Below are 20,970 nucleotides of genomic sequence, written 5' to 3' on the forward strand. Positions count from 1 at the left end.
GTGCTCTCATGTAGACACAAAACGGGCAGCAAAGCAAGCCCAGGGGTGGCGTGCTGATGGGCCAGACGCTCCCGGTCATGAAGGGGCCGATGGGCGCCCAGGGGACAGCGCTCAGCCCCCACCCCCATCTCTTAGCAACAGAATCGGCACCCACGGCGCAGGGCCGTGGCCGTGGCTGTGACCCTGGCTCTGCAGTCCCTTCGGCTCTAGTCCACAGCCTCGGGCCTGTCACCCTCACAGTAAGCCTGCTCAGGCCCGTGGAGCCGGTGACCCGGGACTCAGCAACTTCGGGAAGCCAACCCCAAATGAAGTCGAACCTACAGGCTTTGTTTAAAACGGGCCAGAAAAACTAGAGCCTGTTGACTCGGGGCAGCAGGCACCCAGACTCTTACTCGCTTCTCTCCCCTGCTGTCACGTTTGCATTTTCACAGAATGGGGGGGAGGGGGTGCGCGCCAGGCTCCGCCCTGCCCCCCCATGCCTCCTTCACTTTCCCTATGTGCCCTCGTCAAAGGGATGAAATGGCGCTTCGAGGGTCCTGTTCCCTGAAGGGAAATAATTCATTCGTTAAGACTTGGGTTTAAGCAGGCAATTACAAGCTTACAGAACGCTAAAAAGGAGAGAGCAAGCAACTTCCAGGGTGGGCCAAGCAAGACTGAAAATAATTACAGTCACAAGACAAACACCAGATGGTCCCACTCACACGAGCTGTCTGGAGCAGTCCCGGCCACAGAGGGGGAACGCCGAGCCGAGGGTGCCGGGCCCGGGATGGGGTAAGGGAGAGATGTTTAGTGGGTACAGTTTCAGTTTTACGTGGCCAAGTTCAGGGGATCCGTTGCTCAACAATGTGAATGCACCTAATGCTACTGAAATGTACACTGAACGGAGGAAACGTATGTTAGGTACTAGAGACCCAGTGCACGAATTTTCCCTCAGCCCAGCCTGCACCCTCTCACAGTCCGGGAGTCCTCAAGGGATGTCCTACTGACGGCTTAGGACCACTCCTCTGTGGGAGGCAGTCTGGCAGGTGACCAGGGGACGATCAGGGGACGGCGCCGTCCCCATCACCCTGCTGCCGCCGAAGCCCCACCCACCTCCCTCTGCAGGAGGCGACCAGAGGGGATGATCAGGGAACCGCCACCCCACCCGCCCCTCCGCCGCCGTACCCCCCGCCCCATCGCCGTTCCCTCCCTCTGCCCACTGGCACATGCCTTGGCTGGCCTGGCGCCACCTGCTTGCCGGCCCCGCCCCCTGCCGACTGGTCGTTCCGCTGTTCGGTCGATTTGCACATTATGCTTTTATTATGTAGGCTATTTTGCCACAATGAAAAATAATGATTATTATGATAAGAGTCCACACTGAACAGGCAGCTTCTTCCTTGTGCTAAGGACTGGGCTCAACATTTTATAGTGATCTTGTTTACTTATTACCACCTTCTGGGACGGAGAGGATTATTACACCCATTCCTCTGATGGTGAAGACTGAGGTGGAGAGAGGTTAAGTGATTTGCCCAAGGCAAGTGCAGAGGAGCCAGGGTTCCGACCCAAGCAGCCAGATCCATAAGCCAGCTCGCGGGTGCCCTGCCCTTCCAGTGGGAGCGGAGCTGTTCTGCATATCCGTTTTGCATCTCTCTGTATGCAGCGCAATGGTGTATCCAGAACATATTCTGCCCCTGCCCCCTCTGACATACTATCTAAAGGGGGAAGTTGGGGGAAAGGGGTGATAAGTCCGAATACAAAGTTAAGACCGGGTCAATGTGAGGTCACCTTTAGGAAAAGAACAATCATATGAAAGAGTCCCTGAAGGTGATTTGCAGTTTCCTCATTTGTATGGCACTTGGAAGACCCGATCTCATTTAATTCCACCACCACAAGATGCTATTAGGCAATGTTTTTCCTAGTGAGGAAACAAACTGAGAGCGTCAATCAAGTTCAATGACTTAAGGTCCCACAGCTGAACCTCAAACCACAGTCTAACTCCAAACACACCCTTCTTCCCACTGTTCCAGAACCGAAGCCCCGATATTCCCCATCAGTCGGTTCCATGTCTAGAGAGCAGGGATGGGGGAGGAGACGGGGAGGGGATTAGAAATAGGGTGCTGCTCTGTCCTTCATTAAAGTCCACACGTGTGGGAAATTTCACCGTTTCATACGACTAAAGGCAGGCAGGTGATCTCTGCATCAAGAAGCTAAAAGACAAAAATAGCACACGCACACCTGTTCAAGGTGCCTGAAACCTAAGTCTGGATGACGTTCAAGAACCCAGCTGTGGCCTTGTGCACCTAGGCCCGGGTGAGCCCAAGTGGCCCTGGGTCGGGGAGAGGCCAAGCGTCCCTGGGTTCGGGTGAGACCATGGGTCCCTGGATCCGGGTGAGGCCTCGTGCACCTAGGCCCGGGTGAGCCCAAGTGGCCCTGGGTCTGGGAGAGGCCAAGCGTCCCTGGGTCCGGGTGAGACCATGTGTCCCTGGATCCGGGTGAGGCCTCGTGCACCTAGGCCCGGGTGAGCCCAAGTGGCCCTGGGTCGGGGAGAGGCCAAGCGTCCCTGGGTCCGGGTGAGACCATGTGTCCCTGGATCCGGGTGAGGCCTCGTGCACCTAGGCCCGGGTGAGCCCAAGTGGCCCTGGGTCTGGGAGAGGCCAAGCGTCCCTGGGTCCGGGTGAGACCATGTGTCCCTGGATCCGGGTGAGGCCTCGTGCACATAGGCCCGGGTGAGCCCAAGTGGCCCTGGGTCCGGGAGAGGCCAAGCGTCCCTGGGTCCGGGTGAGACCATGTGTCCCTGGATCCGGGTGAGGCCTCGTGCACCTAGGCCCGGGTGAGCCCAAGTGGCCCTGGGTCTGGGAGAGGCCAAGCGTCCCTGGGTCCGGGTGAGACCATGTGTCCCTGGATCCGGGTGAGGCCTCGTGCACCTAGGCCCGGGTGAGCCCAAGTGGCCCTGGGTCGGGGAGAGGCCAAGCGTCCCTGGGTCCGGGTGAGACCATGTGTCCCTGGATCCGGGTGAGGCCTCGTGCACCTAGGCCCGGGTGAGCCCAAGTGGCCCTGGGTCTGGGAGAGGCCAAGCGTCCCTGGGTCCGGGTGAGACCATGTGTCCCTGGATCCGGGTGAGGCCTCGTGCACCTAGGCCCGGGTGAGCCCAAGTGGCCCTGGGTCTGGGAGAGGCCAAGCGGCCCTGGGTCCGGGTGAGACCATGTGTCCCTGGATCCGGGTGAGGCCTCGTGCACCTAGGCCCGGGTGAGCCCAAGTGGCCCTGGGTCTGGGAGAGGCCAAGCATCCCTGGGTCCGGGTGAGACCATGTGTCCCAGGATCCGGGTGAGGCCTCGTGCACCTAGGCCCGGGTGAGCCCAAGTGGCCCTGGGTCTAGGAGAGGCCAAGCGTCCCTGGGTCCGGGTGAGACCATGTGTCCCTGGATCCGGTGAGGCCTCATGCACCTAGGCCCGGGTGAGCCCAAGTGGCCCTGGGTCGGGGAGAGGCCAAGCGTCCCTGGGTCCGGGTGAGACCATGTGTCCCTGGATCCGGGTGAGGCCTCGTGCACCTAGGCCCGGGTGAGCCCAAGTGGCCCTGGGTCGGGGAGAGGCCAAGCGTCCCTGGGTCCGGGTGAGACCATGTGTCCCTGGATCCGGGTGAGGCCTCGTGCACCTAGGCCCGGGTGAGCCCAAGTGGCCCTGGGTCTGGGAGAGGCCAAGCGTCCCTGGTTCCGGGTGAGACCATATGTCCCTGGATCCGGGTGAGGCCTCGTGCACCTAGGCCCGGGTGAGCCCAAGTGGCCCTGGGTCTGGGGGAGGCCAAGCATCCCTGGGTCCGGGTGAGACCATGTGTCCCAGGATCCGGGTGAGGCCTCGTGCACCTAGGCCCGGGTGAGCCCAAGTGGCCCTGGGTCTGGGAGAGGCCAAGCGTCCCTGGGTCCGGGTGAGACCATGCGTCCCTGGATCCGGATGAGGCCTCGTGCACCTAGGCCCGGGTGAGCCCAAGTGGCCCTGGGTATGGGAGTGGCCAAACGTTCCTGGGTCTGGGTGAGACCATGTGTCCCTGGATCCAGGTGAGGCCTTGTGCAACTAAGCCCGGGTGAGGCCACGTGCCCCTGGGTCTGGGAGAGGCCAAGCGTCCCTGGGTACGGGTGAAGCCAGATCCTGGGTCCGGGTGAGGCCGTGCGCCCCTGGATCCATCCGGGTGAGGCTGGGTCCCAGGCCCGGGTGAGACCACGCGCCCCTTGGGTATGGGTGAGGCCACGTGCCCCTTAGTCCAGGTGACGCCGTGCCCCTGGGTTCGGCCGAGACCAAACCAGAGGGAGTCGGACCTCCATTACCACCATTTGTCCACCATCTAGAGCTGAGGGGTCAGTGCTGACATGTACACATAAGGAACTACTGGACATCGAAATTGGGTCTCAAAAGAACTGTTGGTCCAGGGGGAAGCTCGCTACAGATTGATTCATTTGCCTGTCAGCATAAATATTATTGCTCGTCTCACATTCAGTTCTTATTAGTATATATCTAGTGACATTTGATCTCATTCATCTAGAGGAAATGATGAACAACATAGACTGAGGAACAAGAACAGAACCAGAAGCAAGGAGGCATCGATCGGACTATCGGGCCTCAGAGGGAGGATAGGGGAGGGTAGGGAGAGGGTGGGGGGAGGGGGAGAGTTCAACCAAAGGACCTGTATGCATGCATATAAGCCTATCCAACGGTTAAGTTCAACAGGGGATTGGGGCATGCGTGGGGAGAGGGGTGGGATGGGAATGGGGGGATGAGGACAAATATGTGACACCTTAATCAATAAAGAAATTTAAAAAAAAAAAAAAAAAAAAAAAAAAAAAAAAAAGAACCCAGCTGTGAGCAGCCGGGAACTACGGGCCCAAAGGAGCCTTCGCGATTCAGAGACTGAGCCGCCGGTGCCCGTGCCCAAACGTGCTGAGCAGCGGGCTGGAGCCCTTCCGAGCAGACTTCCCATCCGGGAACCCCCGAGCGGTCAGCGGCCCTCCAAGGCCCTCCAGCCGCAGTTCCCAGCAGGACAGCCGCGGGTCCGCACAGGTTCCCAGGCGGCGGAGGAAGTGTTTCTCAAAAACGATGCTCTCGCAGGAGGTGGCTCCGACCGCCAACACCGTCCACTGGTTCTAGAGTGTTCCAGGGTCTCATCCTAAGACCCGCTGCCCAACCCAAGGCGGCTGAAGGAATAAAGCAAAGCACACACAACGCAGGCGGCTCCGCGGCCGCTTGCTGACCCTCCACTCCAGCCCCGGGCTGCGGCCTGACCGAGCCCAGCTGGACAGCGGGAGGGCGTGGCTCAGCCCCGAGGGCTCACCCCTACTGCTGCTGCCCGACGTTTCAGAATCCCACCGAGTGGCCCGTCCCGCTCCGAGTGAGCTGCTTCCGAGTCAGAGGGGAGAAAAGCACAGCCCAGGCCTTAAAACAGCAGCTCCAGGCGAGGCGCGGACTCCCTCCCCCTCGGGGTGGGCGGTGGGCGCCGGTTCAGAATGGGTGGGTAGCACTCCACACCGCCCAGCGCTAACGGCGTGGAAGGCCAGGTGTTCCGGGCAGGAGGACTCCCTGCCCCCCCACCTCTGCCTCTGCACAATGACTCTCGACAGTTTCTCTTGCCCCATCACTGTCGTTAAGAAACAGGCCACTGACTACGTGGTGTCCAGCATGGCCCCAGACACGGCAGCACTCGCCCGAGGGCAGGGTGCTCCCCACGCAGTTCCAAAGCTCCAACTATAGGCACAAGCGCCAGCCGTTGGCCCTGGGTGCCCAAGACAGAACAAAGCTCCAACCGCAGAGTCGATTCCCTGTCAAACCAGCTGACTGAGCAGCGATGGGAGGTGCCACACACTGCTTCCTGGGAACATCCTGGCATCCAGTCTTGGGGTCCCGCATGGCCCCAGAAACCATTCATTGCTGAGTGCGTGCTCCTAGCTACAATACAATAGCCTTACCACCCACCCCCCACACACACACACACAGATGAACGAATGGCCAAACAGCAGCCAAAGGTCAATCCAGGCACCTGCAGCTCCTGCAGCACAGGGACCAGTCAGGACTCAGCTGTACTCCCAGAGCCTGGCGCGGTTTGGCACCCAGGGGCTCACTCCAACATCTACTCCAGCAGCCCTCTTTTCTTCTTCAGAATTTCAAAAAATGCTGTTTGCCCTCCTCATTCTTAGCATCAGCCTTGATTCCATCCTAAAGTATGTAACAGCTTGGGCAGACCCAGCGAGCTGTGCACCCACAGCCCAGTGCGTGAATGGTGGCGGGACACGTGACTGCACTCCCCAAGCTCCCTTGCAGCTTTTTGTGCCCGTGCCAAGTTCTGGCCAATCAGATAAGCAGACGTGTGAAGTGGCAGCCTCCAGAATTTGCTTAAAGATGAAGGGTACCCTCTTTTTTTTTTTTTTTAATATATTTTTATTGATTTCAGAGAGGAAGGGAGGAGAGAGATAGAAACGTCGGTTGCCTCCTGCACGCCCCCTACAGGGGATCAAGCCCGCAACTCAAGCATGTGCCCTTGACCAGAATCGAACCTGGGACCCTTCAGACTGCAGGCCGACACTCCATCCACTGAGCCAAACCAGCCAGGGCAAAGGGTACCCTCTTGATTCTCCTTCCTGTTGGCTGGAATGAAGACTTGATGGCCGGAGCTCAAGCAGCCACCTTGCAGCATCAGTACCAAACTAACGAAGGGTAGTGAGGCAGCAAGATAAAGGAGCCCCAGACTCAAATGATCCTAGAACTGAGAGAGGAACGAAGAATTATCTTGTTTAAACCCTGTTATTTGAGGGTTTCTGTCCCTTTGGACCGAAATGATCCTAAAACTGATGTCGACACCCACATAACCAGTACACCTCACTGTAACGTGCTCCTGACAGCTTGGGGTAGCCTCATGCCCTGGGCCAAGAGGCTGCCTTACTCATCGCAGGTGCCGCAACCACCTCACCAGCCAAGTCGTCCCAGGTGAGTTGTAAAAGGTGGGGATGAGGAGCCATGGCCCTGGAACGGGGCACCTCTCTGCCACTGCCAGACCACATGTATCCACCATGACATGTCAGAACAGAGTAACCTTCTCCCACCTCTCAGCTCCCTGCTGTGCTGCAGGCCACGCTCCCACAGAGGAAAGGGGAAGCCCAGATACTATAAAAAACGAGGTGAAAACTTCCCCCCACAGCAGCTCTTCCTCCCCGATCCCCGTGCTGATGCCACGTTAGGGCGTCCGGCCTAGACAACGCCCGCGATCAGACCTCACGAGAAAAATGCTGGTGGATCCACAGTCAGTGACATAAACACGCTCCCAGGACTTCTCCGTGAACTGCCAGCCTCGTCGAGCTCTAGTCCCAGGAGCAGACGCTCACTTCCGGTTCCTACAATTGAGTGTTTGGCTGTCCCCTCAGTCACGAAGTTCCCCGGGGGCCGTCAGCTGAGTGGCAGTGAGCAGCTGACACGTAGAACAAGCACATGGGGCCTTCACACACTCCCGACTTTAATCTTCACGCCAACTCTGGGAGGTGGGTCTGGCGATGCCCACTTTGTGCCGCAGGACACGGGGCACAGACAGGTAGATCGCGTGACCTGCCCCACATCCCTCGGCCAGAAAGCCGCTGAGCGGCTTCAAATGCGTCACGTTCTTAACCACACCCTGACTCGCCACGCTGCCATGGGGACAGGCACCTCTTCTCGTCCTGTGCCACGGGAAACCCAGATATGATAAAGAGTGCCAACCATGGCGCACAGGAGCTGCAGGCGCAGGCGTGGCACGGGGCCCCGCAGAGCACGGGCTGGCTGGCCTCTCTAGACGTTCATTCTCCGGTAGGCGCTTCACCAGGGAAAGAGCAGGCAGCCAGGTCACTCCTGACCCTCCGACGGGTTCTTCGGTAGGAAATGGCCGCTGAGACCCCGGGGACAGGTGACCCGTGCAGCTGCTGGGAGCAGAAATGAGCAAGAAAACCTCGCCCTGGAACCCACACACTGGTCCTGGCCGGCCGGCAGCAACCGGAGAGAAGCCCTTTCAGAAAGCCGGCACAGCGTCCCTACCCTCTGACACCGACAACTGACAGCGACGCCGACGAGGGTTACAGACGATGAGTCAGTGTGGAAGCAGAAGGCCTGGCTCCAACACTGGCTGCCACCCTCCAACAGACGCGGGCCATGCGGCAGGGGAAGCTGGAGGCAGCGTCCAAAATGAAAATCGCTGTAGTTCTTACACACTCCTCCTGGGAAGCCAAGCTCAAGGCACGTCCGCAGCCTGGCTGACAGCTGACAGCTACACTACGCCACCACGCAGCACAGGGCAGGACTGCTCGTGCTGGAGGTGACGGGCTTACAGCCGGATTAAAATCAGTCCATCCGTGCAAAACGCTGATGTCCGCCTCCTGGCGCTGGTTCTGAGCCTGAGTGCGGAACCTGTGGGTGCTTCTCTGTGTTCCTCAGAGGACAGACACGGAAGACACGCACACGCGTGCACACACACGCACACGCACTCACACATGCTCTCTGACCGCACCAGGCGGATGGCGGCTGTGCTGCACTTGCTGCTGGGAGGCCCTCTCTCACCGCCTCGTGGGTGCACGAGGGGGTCTATTTCCTTCCCCTTTCACCGGAGGGTCAGGAGGCAGGCTGACGGTCGGGCCCAGAAAACGGAGTCCTTTGTCCCAGGAGGAGACCACGTGGCCGCGGCACACCAAAAGCCACCCACCTGCCTCAGCCGCGCTCCCTGAGCAAGGACAGCGTGTCTGTTACAGGAAGGATGGCCACGACCACAGGCCTCCTGGGGAGGCAGCAGAAGGAAGCAGACTTCCCTGTTTAAAACGGGAAGGATGAAGGAGAGCACGGAGCCGCTGGGCCCTCTGCTCGGCCTCCCCACGCTGAGGGCCACCACGGTGGCCACTGAGTGTGGCCTGGGCAGCTCAGCAGGGCTTTGCTCGAACGCACTGAGTCACACCGCCTGTCCAGCGATCCTTAACCAGGCTGTGCGAGCCGGACGCCCGACGACCTGGTTATGAAGAGGTTTTATTATTTCCTCCCCAGGTCTCCCCAGCACCGTCCAACTGCAGCGCAGTGGGGGAGGGAACCGACCCAGAGCTGAACTGAGCACACACTTCCCTTCTGCTGTCCTTGAAAACGCAAATTACCACTCACCCTCCGGCCTCTGCGGAAAGGGCCTCGGCTCCTCCTTCAGCAGACTCCGTTTCCTCGAGTTGCTCCCTCCCCATCATTCACCAGCACTCCCTAAGCCCCCAAACTCCCCTGAGATAAAAAATAAAACAAAATAAACAAAAGCAACATAGACCATCTTCCTCTAGAGCCGTGGTCGGCAAACTGCGGCTCACGAGCCACATGCGGCTCTTTGGCCCCTTGAGTGTGGCTCTTCCACAAAATACCACGGCCTGGGCGAGTCAATGTTGAAGAAGTGGCATTAGAAGAAGTTTAAGTTTAAAAAACTTGGCTCTCCAAAGAGATTTCAATCGTTGTACTGTTGATATTTGGCTCTGTTGACTAATGAGTTTGCCGACCACTGGCCTAGAGGGGCTGGCGAGTTCCGCACTGAATGTCCTCATGTGAGGAGGGCCCACCTGCTGTTGGAAGGCAGGACTTCCCGGAAACTTCCTGTGAATGCAGTGAGTGTCTTTGGCTACCTCGGGGAGCGGAAGCAGCACCCCGGAGTACAGGCTGGACTTCTGTTTTGGACCCACACCAATATGTGCAGCTGGTGTGACAAAACGCAAGTGCAACTCCGAGCGGGGAGGGAGGGAGAGAAGGAGGGAGGGAGGGACGACAGCCTTTTCCAGAAAGGAAGCTGGAGCAACTGGCCATCCAGGGGCCAAGAAGTGAGCTTGAGCTAAACCTCCCACCTTCCAGAGAAATCAGCTCCAAACAGAACATGGGCTGATGTAAAATACAAAACCTTTTAAGAGAAAACGTCGAAGAAGGTCTCCAGGATCTAGTGTTTGGCGCAGATTTTTGTGGCGCTGACACCAAAGGCACAGTCCACGGGAAGTGGGGACACTGCACTTCATCAAAGTACACCCAGTGGCGCGCTCTCCGCGGGGAGCAGGCATCACCCCAGGGACGGCTGCTCCTCAATATGTGAAGCATTTCAAACTCGGCAGTAAAGAGACCAACAATGTATCAGAACTAGAGCAACAGCCACAAAGAGGCACCTCGCCCACGGGACAGACGCAAAGAAGCACATGGAAGGATATGAGCGTCCCCAGCCCTCAGGGAAACGCAAGTGAAAACGGAAGACGTGTGGCTGGAGCGTCATCCCGGGCCCGAACGGAGGCAGCCCGTCAACGTTTCTCTCACACCAACGTTTCTCTCACATCGCTCTTTCTCTCCCTTCCCCTCTTTAAAAAAAAAAAAAAAATTAATGAAAAACATATCCCCAGGTGAGGATTAAAAACATGTATATATAAATATATAAAATTAAAGCCAGGACGATGAGGGGATAGAGGGGTGGAGAAGACAGGGTGGCCGACAGAGGACAATGAGGGCTCCCGCGACGAGGAAATGTTTCTTTTCACTTTATCGGTGTCAGTACGCTGGCTGTGTTTTGGGGAAACTGAGTCAATGACACATAGGTTCGTTCCATTATTTCTTACAATTGTCTGTGAACCTACAATTACCTCCAAATATTTATCTTTAAAAATAGATGAATGACCATCTGAAATTCTGTCTTTTCTGAAATTCAGCCTCTCACACCACACTGCTAATAATGAGTCGATATGGAGTGGATGTATTTTGCTCATGGGACGGACATAAATTTGGGGGGCCAAATAACAGACTGTCATGGGTTAAACTGTGGCCCCAAAAAGAGATGCACAAGCCCTAATCCCCAGAACCTCCGAATGGGACCTTATTTTGAACAAAGGCCTGTGCAGATGTAACTAAGGTAAAGGATCCTAGACGAAATCACCCTCGATTGCGGGCGGGGCTAACCCCATAACAGGTGTCCTTAAAAGAAGCAGACGAGGAGACACAGAGCCGGGAAGGGCCATGGGGAAGGGCCATGGGGAAGAGGTAGAGACTGGAGAGACGCCTCCCTCACCAAGGACGCCACCAGCAGGGCAGAGCCGGCCGCTGCCGCTGAGCTGAACTCCGAGGTTCTGGACTGCGGGGTCCAGAACCAGAGAGAGTGCGCCTGTTGTTTCAGCCTCCAAGTCTGCGGCCCTGTTCCGGAGCCCCAGGAAACGTGTACGCCGTCATTTCTTAGTGGTGTGTCCTCTTTTCTAATCGCGGAGCACTTTCGTCAACGTCTGTACGTGTCTACACACAACTGTTTTCTTCCACCAGAAGCTCTCCGGCAGGAGGACGTGTCACTTCCTTTACCGGTGCTTTCTGTTTGCTCACAGTAACCCACAGCTGTTGGCAGAGGCGTGTCCACTCCCAAACATCCTGGTTAATAATCAGCGCACGGCCCCAGACTCCTCCGACGGTTCAGGACTTCCCCTGCACCTCACCTGTGGCCCTGGGCTTTGGCTGCTGTTTCCTTGGTGACTAAGAAGTTTCTAGATCCAGCCGTGTGCTCCAGGGTCTTCAAAATGAGGAACAATTGTGCAAAAGTGCCTTTTTGTGTTTTGATAGAAGTGCCCATTCAACTTCTGGGCAAGACAGATTTAAAAAAAAAAAAAAAGGAAGATGGGTGAAAACTATCCAGTTGCCTCAAAGTTCTAAGAGGCGAAACCTGGGTCCTTCAGAATCCCGCGGACACACAGGGTGGGCCTGACCCGTCTACCACGCCCACAGCGGTCCTGTCTCAGGTCACGCAACCCCTCAGGTCCTTACTGTCCGGTCATCTGTGAGTACTGGTGGCCCTGCATCCCACAGGTAGGCTAATGTACACAAGACACGTGTTCAGTAAAAATCATCCCCTCCTCAATGGGCATCTGCGAGACGAGGCTGCAGTGTCCGAGGACAACGCCGCTGGGACGGCGGGGCTGCAAGTGGCTCGTTTATGTCCGCCGCGGGTCCCTGGGACTCGGCTGCCGTAACTCCAGTGCTCACGCCTGCCAACGGGTGCTGACACTCACCCCGAGGAAATGCCTGGACTCTCAGATCGAAACCAACCGTGTCGGCCTTCCCAACTGGCGGCTTTGGAGACTGTTCGAGAACCTGACTATAGACACTCCAGCCCCACCCTGCAACCCACTGGAATATCTGCCCCAGCAACTCTCAGTGGTCGTCACGGTGACCACAGGTTGACAGGGAATGCGACGCGCCCACTCTGGGCCAGAGGGAGGTAGTGATTCAAATGATCCAGAACCTCGGTGGCCCTGCCACTGGGATGAGCCCACTTCAGAACCGGACGGCAAGCCGGGTGCCACGAGCCGCAGAAACCCCGCGTGCGTGTGACTGGCTGGGGGAATGAGTCCTAACTGTTGGGGAGCGGACTGTGCGGACACTGGTGCAGCGTTGTCTGCACGCCGTGGAAACGCCGTGTTTGTCATCTACAAACTCCCAGTAACTGCTGGGAAGTGTTACCTGGACCACGTCACCATTCCAACAAGCCCTCTGCCCGCGGGCTGCTGTGCTCAGTGTAACACTGACATCCGAAGTAAGTCATTTAGGAAGCATTTACCGCCGTCTATTGAGAGCTTGCTGCCAGGTGTATCCTCTGTTTGGCTCAAGTAAGTTTGTATACAAATTCAAAAATAAATAAATGAAATAAGTCATTTTTAATAATGGTTCTCTTCGCTAAGACCCCTTAATTTTCATTTATACAAGTATTTCCCGGACACAGTCTATTGGGAAGCTGTTTATTCTGTAACTCAGTTGCCCTTTTGTTTTACAGTTTCTACGCCTATAAAACTGTACACAACGCCATTCTTTCTCTAGCTCGGAATTCTGCCGTTTGGCCTCATTGTTCTATCTTGGTGATCTGAATCCTGAGCTGAAAGTCTGGCTTCTTTTTTTTGGAGTTCTCACAGCTTTATTTATTTCTATTTCCCCTTTCCAGGCCACAAGAGCCAACACCTCCAACGTGGTACAAAACTGAAAAGGTAGAGAATACAAAGTCTGCCTCATCCCGACTTACCCCAGCCTGTCTGACTGCTGGGCGGCCTGTTTTCCGTTCCAAGCACAGCCTTGCAGAGGGGTCACTGCACATGACAACATGGGTGTGCGTACACTCCTCAAACACAGACTCTAACGCAGTGCTATCCGCACCTCATTACACTCACGTGCTCGAAGATCATCCCATCGGTACAGACAAGAACCTCTCCTTTTTCAGCGCTGTATAGTATTCCTCATGTGAAGGAAGCCCACCACTCCACCAACGGGCATCTACATCGTGACTGACTTCTAAAACAAGCTTTAGACATGGGTGCATGTATATACCTGTAGGATGCACGTTAATAGATTTGCTAAGGCAAAGAACCTGCATTTTTTAAAATTTCCATACACAAGCCCAGCTAGCCCCCAAAATCAATGATTTCCATACACCCATTTCCCCGTACCCTTAATGATATCTAACTTAATGCTATCTGTTAAATTTGCAGATTTTAAGTGAGGATAAACATGTTTATATGCTGAAAAGCTTTCCGCTTTTCTTTTTCTGGTTATTTTTTTTCTTATTGATTTATAAAAGCTCTTTATATGTCAAGAAAATTGGCCATTTCTCATTTATATCACAAATGTTTTTTCCAGTTAACTGTCTTTTTACTTTATTTTTATTGTTTTAGTTAATTTTTACTTTTAATATATTTTTTATTGACCAGAGAGGGAGAAGGAGAGAGAGAAACATCAATTATGAGAGAGAATCTTTGACCAGCTGCCTACTGAATGCCCCACACTGGGGATCGAGCCCACAACCCGGGCATGTTTCCTGACTGGGAATGGAACCGTGACCTCCTGGTTCATAGTTCGACACTCAACCACTGAGCCATGCCGGCTGGGCTGTCTTTTTACTTTAAAGTGATATTCTCTGGAGAAAATTTTTATTGATGTAGTTAAATTGATTAATCTTGTAATGTGTTTCTGTTACATTTAGAAAAAACTTTCACCTGCGGAAATTTACAATAAATTCGCCCTGGCTGGTTGCTCAGTGGTTAGAGAGTTGACCAGCAGGGTCTCTGGTTCGACTCCCAGTCAAGGGCATGTATCTCAGTTGTAGGTTCCATCCCCGGCCCCAGTCAGGGCACCTGCAGGAGGCAAACAGTGTCTCTCCCATGTCGATGTTTCTCTCTCTCTCTCCTTTCTTCTTCCCCCCCTCCTCTTTCCCTTCCACTCTCTTTCAATGGAAAAAGTATTCTTGGGTGAGGATTAAAAAATAAATTAAATTTAAAAAATTTATAATAAATTCCCCTACGTTTTCTTCTCCTGAGTGTCCCTCTCGCCCTTTCCCCCCTTTCCTGCCCAAGATCCCAACCAGAACAACGGAGGAACAGCAGAGGGCCCCAACCCAGCGGCTGCTGACCCTGAACCTGAGGCCAGTGGCCAGCCCAGGAGCGCAGAGGGCGGCAACGGACGGAAATGAGATGCGGGGGGGGCGGGGGGGGGGGGGGCTGTCGGAGCTTCCGGCGCACAGGCAGTTACAGAAGCACCTGGGTCCCTCTGGAATCGGCCGGAAAGAGACACGGGATCCGCATGCAACCCTCTGGCCCACAGCTGCACCCACAGAACCGAGTGCGGGCGCCAGTGTCAGAGCAGGAACCTGTGGCGAGTTAGGGGCACACCGGAGAGGAAGCCATCTGTCAAGTCACCTTTCTTCAAAACACCCCCCAGGGTGTCCGGTGAAGGGGGGCAAGCCTGCTGCTCCCCACGACGAGGAGCTGAAACAGCGCGCGTGTACACACACACACACACACACACACACACGCACACACGTGCACACACACGTGCCAAACACCACACACTGAGGAGCAGCGGGAAGTTTCGGCCCCACAGCCTTCGGTAAACAGTACATACAGACGTGGAGGCAGGGATGAAGACGCACGTTGAATACCGTGTTTCTCCCCTCACCTCGATCTCCTTTTCCTCCCGCCTCACCTGCCCGGCTCCTGCAGAGCTCCAGGAACCAGCCCAGAGCCGTCGGTCAGACAGAACTTTATGCATCTCCTCCCGCATATTAAAATGAGGTTTAACAAATCGTATTCGTATTTGAAAAACTGGATATCCACATGCCAAAAAAAAAGGGGAATCTGGAACCTTATCTTACAGAATACGGAAAAAGTAACTCGAATTCGATCAAAGGCCTAAACACAAGGGGTGAAATTTTAAAACTTAGAAGAAAACAGGAGGGCAGCATGTCACGGGGTCCAGCAGTGATTGCTTGAACCAGATACCAAACCCACAGGCAACAAAAGAAAATTAAACATGACGGACTTCTTCAACATTAAAGACTTTTGTCATCAAAGGAAACTAGCAACACAGTGAAAAGGCAACCTAAGGGATGGGAGGAAATGTGTGCAAATCGCGTCTCAGATAGGGAGCTGGCATCTGCAATACACAAAGAACTCCGACAACTCAACCCAAAAAACCTCACTAAAAAGTGGGCCAGAAGAACTGGTATTTCTCCCAAGAGAATGTGTAAATGGCCAAGAAGCACGTGAAAAGATGCTCAACATCACTCCGCATTAGGAAATGCAAATCAAAACCACAATGAGCCATCTCTTCACACCCAGTAGGATGACTGTTATAAGAAGAAAAAATCAAAACTCACAAGGGTTAGTGAGGATGTGGGGAAATTGGGCGTCTGTGCATTGCTGGTGGGAACACAAAATGGTATGGCCACTGTGGTAACAGTACAGCGATTCCCCTAAAAATGAAGCACAGAGCCATCACCTGACCCAGCAACCCCACTTCTAGGTATAACTCAAAGAACTGGGAGCAGGAAACAGGTATCTGTCCACCATTGTTCACGGCAGCGTTTTCACAAGGGCCAACCGGTGGAGCCAGTGTGTGCTGACAGATGAATGGATAAACCAGAGGAGGCCAAAGCACACAGTGGAATATCTCTTCACTCTGAAAAGGAAGGAAGCTTTGGCACATGCCATAATGTGGATGAACGTCGAGATAATTCCTCAAGAAATTAAACTAAATAAAATAAGGCTGTCACAGAAGGACAAATACCATGAGATTGCACTTATTAAGGTCCCTAGGGCAGTGAAATTCGTAGAGACAGAAAGTAGAATGAGTCCAGCCAGCATGGCTCAGTGCTTGAGCATCGACCTGTGAACCAGAGGGTCATGGTTCAATTCCCAATCAGGGCACATGCCTGGGTTGCAAGCTTGATCCCCAGTAGGGGGCGTGCAGGAGGCAGCCGATCAATGATTCTCTCTACTCATTGATGTTTCTAACTCTCTCTCCCTCTCCCTTCCTCTCTGAAATCAATAAAAATATATATATATATTTTTTTAAAAAGTTACAAAATAATTTTTTTTTATCTATTTACATTACTGCTCTCCTCTAAGCTACGCACGTTGAGAGCAAGGAGCTTATCTCATTAGTCTTTGTACACTTGTCCCAGGGTCAAGCCCTCAATCAGTACACTGAGCCCACGTCCCAGTTCAGGTTCATTGTGCCGAAAAGTCGCATGTGGGAACCATGATGGGGACTGGGGGCAGAGAAGGGAGAGAGACCCTGTCATACAACCCTTTCCTCGGCTATAAAAGTCATTCTCTCGGCAGCAAAGACAATAAGAAAGGCAACAGCTTGCTTTACTAGTTACCAGCCAAGCCCTGCGGAGGTGCGTGGGCCCTGCCACATCCCAGCGACTTCCTCTTCCAGGAGACCCAAACGGAAGCTCCTGAGAGCACCTTGGCTCCCACCCACTTGCCCCTCCCCAGCACCCATCCTGGTTCCCAGCGGCAGGCACCCAGGTCCCAGCACCCCAGGTCTCAGCTGCGGAGGCTGGGGGGGGGGCAGCGATGCAGGAGGGTGAGGAGCTGGCGGAAGGAAGCCTTAAGCTTGGCCTTCTCCTCCACAGAATTGAGAGCCGCAGGAAGTCTGCACCTCCTGATGGCGGCAGGCTGATGATCAGCCACGACGGTCCCCACCCCCTCCCCCAGGCTTTGTCCCGGGTCCTCTCAGGTCCCCGCACTGTCTTCTCGGTGGGCGCTGCGTTTGAAGTTTCCTACTGAAATGGAACGGACAGCCAGGGCTGGCTTTTCTCAGTGGGAGTGAGGTTAGAAAAGACTAGACAATACATACAGGTCCTTCTTTCTACACGAGAAACATGAGGAATATATAAAAAGGACGGAGTGAGACATGAACACCAACCCCCGCCCCAACAAAGCAAGGACACCCAGCTCTGACCACCCTGCAGCTCGCGGAGCCAGGAACCTGCTGTCCCAGCAGCAGCCCCAAGGAGTCTGCACAATTAGGCAAGAGGATAAAAACATTCATCCCTTTAACCAATAATTCAAGTTCTGGCGGCGTCTTCTAGTGAAATAATTAAAGGAATAAAATAACTGACGCAGATGTCCGTCAATGCAGAGCTGATAAGAACCTGCCTGGTCAGCCAGGACGGCGGTGGGACTGGCCACACACATCTTGGCACCTCGCACACGAAACCTTACACCACTGCCAGGTCATGCTGACCGAGGTTATCTGGCAACATGGGAAGATGCTCAGATGCATGAAGTTTAAAAAACCAAAACACAGAACTGTTTTTCCTCAGTTCTGTCCAAAACACAAAGTAAGTTCCATGGAGGTATATATATTAAAGTTCAAAAAGAAGTAGCACAGTTTTAACAACAGTTAGGTCTGGGCAAAGGAAGTATAAATCAGCCCAGCCAGCGTGCTCTGTGGCTGAGCATCGACCTATGAACCAGGAGGTTAACGGCTCAATTCCCGTTGAGGACACATGCCTCCGTTGCAGGCTTGGTCCCCAGTGGGGGGCGTGCAGGAGGCAGTCAATCAACGATTCTCTCTCATCACTGATGTTCACATCTCTCTTGCCCTTTCCCTTCCTCTCTGAAATCAATAGTGTGTGTGTTTGTGTATATATATATATGTGTGTGTGTGTGTGTGTATGTGTGTGTATATGTGTGTGTGTGTATGTATATACACAATATACACACACACACATATATCAGTTTTCTCTTCTTTATAATACTTTAATTATATTTTATACACCAAATGACAAGGCTCAAGCAGAAAAAGGTCCAACCCCATACACATTACTGATACCTGCAAAAATAATATGGTGACTTGTTTGTGAAATGTTGTTTGTTTTCAATCACTCTATTTGCAGTCCTAAGGAGCGGCTGCTGGGAGGAAGGCCGCGCTCGTCGCCATGGGCAGGGCGCGCTCGGCTGGGGTGGAAAATATTCTGTGGTTTCCTATTCCCATTTGGCACTGAGTCTGACGGAGACAAAGGCCAAAGAATGCACAAAAACAGGTGGCAGGCCCAGGACCCTGATGTGTGGGTCACTTACCTGGCTGTTGGAAACGTAAGGCAGGAAATACTAAAACGTAAACGACATTACATTTTTATAGCACACGCCAGGCGACTACCACGGTCAACAGCACCACGTAACTGACACCCAGACCTTGCATGCTTTCCAGACATCCCGGAGCGTATCCTACCACAGAGCGGCCGCCTGCAAGCCAGAGCTTACTGCGTCCGCGCCCCCAGATCACCCCGCGGGAGGTTATTCAGGCTCCGCCACACCGAGGTCACGTCCAGCATGAATGCTGAGCAGGCTTTCTTAGCATCTGGCTCCAATGACGGCTTCTCGTTTACCTCCACGAAGGCCCTGGCTGGAAAAGCATGTCTCCTTCTTTACAAAACACCCTACGACATGTCCCCCCTTACAAATGTGTGGCCACCGGCAGTTTGCGGATTGTACAAAAACGGGGACATTTTTCCATTCAAACGCGTGGGGACCAGGTCCCCAGCACAGCGTCTAATGCCCGCTTACCCCGTGCTGCGGGTCAGATAGACATCCGTCTACAAAGAGAGGATAAGGCCGCTGCAGGTCAGATGCAGGTGGAAAACCAGCCCACGTGAGTCCTGTGCGTCCCCAGAACCCCTCAGGCACGTACAGGGCTCAGCGCCCGCCCCTGCCCTCTCCCCCGTGCCCAGCAGACCACGGCACACCTGAGGCCTGGCGCCGGGCAGGGCAGCCCTGCGAACGGACAGCCCTTGGCAAGCAGCACGCTCCTCCCTCGAGCCCACAGGCTCGCACATCCTTACACGCTTCCCACGGCCCTGGTCTGGCCGGACAATTGAGAACCAGACAAAAAACTCGCAGTGCTCAGGAGCGGCCGCTGGGAGGAAGGCCACGCACTGCTGAGCCTTCCATGACCGGACCCTCTGCAGCCGGCTGCCTGCCACGGTCCCTGGTTTAACCTTTTGCACTCGGATGTCGAGTGTGACTCGACACGGTTAGCATCGGTAGCAGCTCGTATGTCGAATTGTATTGAATGTATCAATAATTTGAAATATAAAAAAATCCAAATAAATAAGTCTGTATGAAAAGAAACTCCAGTTTTTTATTCTACTGCCGCGCTCTGTAAAATCTGGGGTATTTAAAAAATTAAATCCCGAGTAGAATAAAGGAATCGAGAAAAAAGCAAGCGAGTGCAAAGGCTTAAGTCACGCTTTGCTCATCCTGCAGGGAGAGCCTCACTCACAGGTCCTCGCTCTGTGTTTTACACACAAATCTAAGCAGCTTTTCCTCCGCGTTTCCAGTGAAAGGACCGCGGGGACCACGGTGAGTGTCTCTGCGGGCGGTTTTACCGTCATTTAAAGGTGTGTCCTGTCCAGGCGATCCTGCAGCGACACGGGACTGTGAGCTGCAGCTGCACCCGCCGGCGGCTCTGAGGGCGGCCAGCGCCCGGCCCTGCCGCTCGGGCAGTTAGGGAAGAGCGGCCGTGCGTCTCAGGCCCACGCGCTCACCGCTCCTACAGAAGCAAGGGCCGCCTGGAGGTTCCAATCTTCTCCCTGAAATTGCGTTTTCCCCAGTGCTGCTCCTGAAAGGGGCCGCCCCACGGGGCCGGGCCAGACGCAGGCTGCAGGGGGCCTCGGGCTCCAGGCGCCCGAATGCGCCATCGGCAGGTGCACGGCGCACCGGGGACGTGGCAGGCGGCAGCCCTACCCAGGTCCCGGCCCCGACGGCCGAGGCCGCCACTCTTCAAGGAGTGTTTGTGCCGCTGCAGCCCAGGCGAAGGTCGAGCTTCCGAGAACTGTGTCACCGAGACTCCTCGGAGGAAGGAAGGAAACGGAGAACGAGGGACACGCCCGTGAAGAGACTGCGGGCACCGAGGGCTCAGCGAGGGCCGCTACCAGGGCCGGCGGGAGCACCTTCCCTTCCACAAGCAAAGGCCTTCGGGGGGGGGGGGGGGGAGCGTTTATGAATAAAGACAGACGAAGGCTCTGCCTCCCAGCGCCACCCCATCCTCCATCAGCACGCTGACAGCGAGGACATGATTTACGGAAACCGCCAGTGACATCAGGAAAGCGGCCGTGCTCCCTGGAGGCGGGGCAGCACCGAGCAGGAGACAGGCTCTCGGCCGGGACCCTCCAGCCCCAGCTTCTCCATCTGCAGGGCGCAGGTCGGGACCCCCTCCTGTGACAAGTACTCAGCATTCCATACAGCAGCTAGCTCATTTCACTGCTGTAAGACACAAATTGTATTTGCTGTTTCTCTTTTCTTCTTTTAAAACAAAAACCAGTTTCCAGCCCCTGCTTCCACCTGGGGAGGTGGGAGGGATGGAGGCGGGTCCTGTGACTCAGATCTTGGTTTGTCATCACGATCCCAGGACCCCAACAAACCCGAGGGAAGGGAAGTGAGGAGACGTTAGGTAAGACTGAGAAGGGGCTGGCTGTAAGACACGACACACCATGGCAGGGGCAGCCAGCTCCGAGGGCGGCCCCCTCTCTCCTTGCAGCAACAGTGGGGAGACTTCAGCAGGGAAAAGGCAGCTGGGCAGTGGTGGTGTGGAGGCTCGGGACAGGCCAGGGAAGGCGGGACGAGGTGGAGAAAAGAATGCGGGATCCAGAGCGGCAAGCGGCCCGCACAGCCTGCAGACAGGAGCGGCG

At 55.0% G+C, this 20,970-nt stretch overlaps 1 protein-coding gene across 1 annotated transcript in view; it reads right to left on the minus strand.

Moving 5' to 3' along the window:
- Positions 1–20,970, minus strand: part of UCK2 (uridine-cytidine kinase 2) — a 57,353-nt gene that overhangs the window by 12,001 nt on the left and 24,382 nt on the right. The window lies entirely within an intron of this gene.

The sequence above is a fragment of the Eptesicus fuscus genome, chromosome 22 (genome assembly GCF_027574615.1).
Source record: "Eptesicus fuscus isolate TK198812 chromosome 22, DD_ASM_mEF_20220401, whole genome shotgun sequence".
Lineage (NCBI taxonomy): Eukaryota > Metazoa > Chordata > Mammalia > Chiroptera > Vespertilionidae > Eptesicus > Eptesicus fuscus.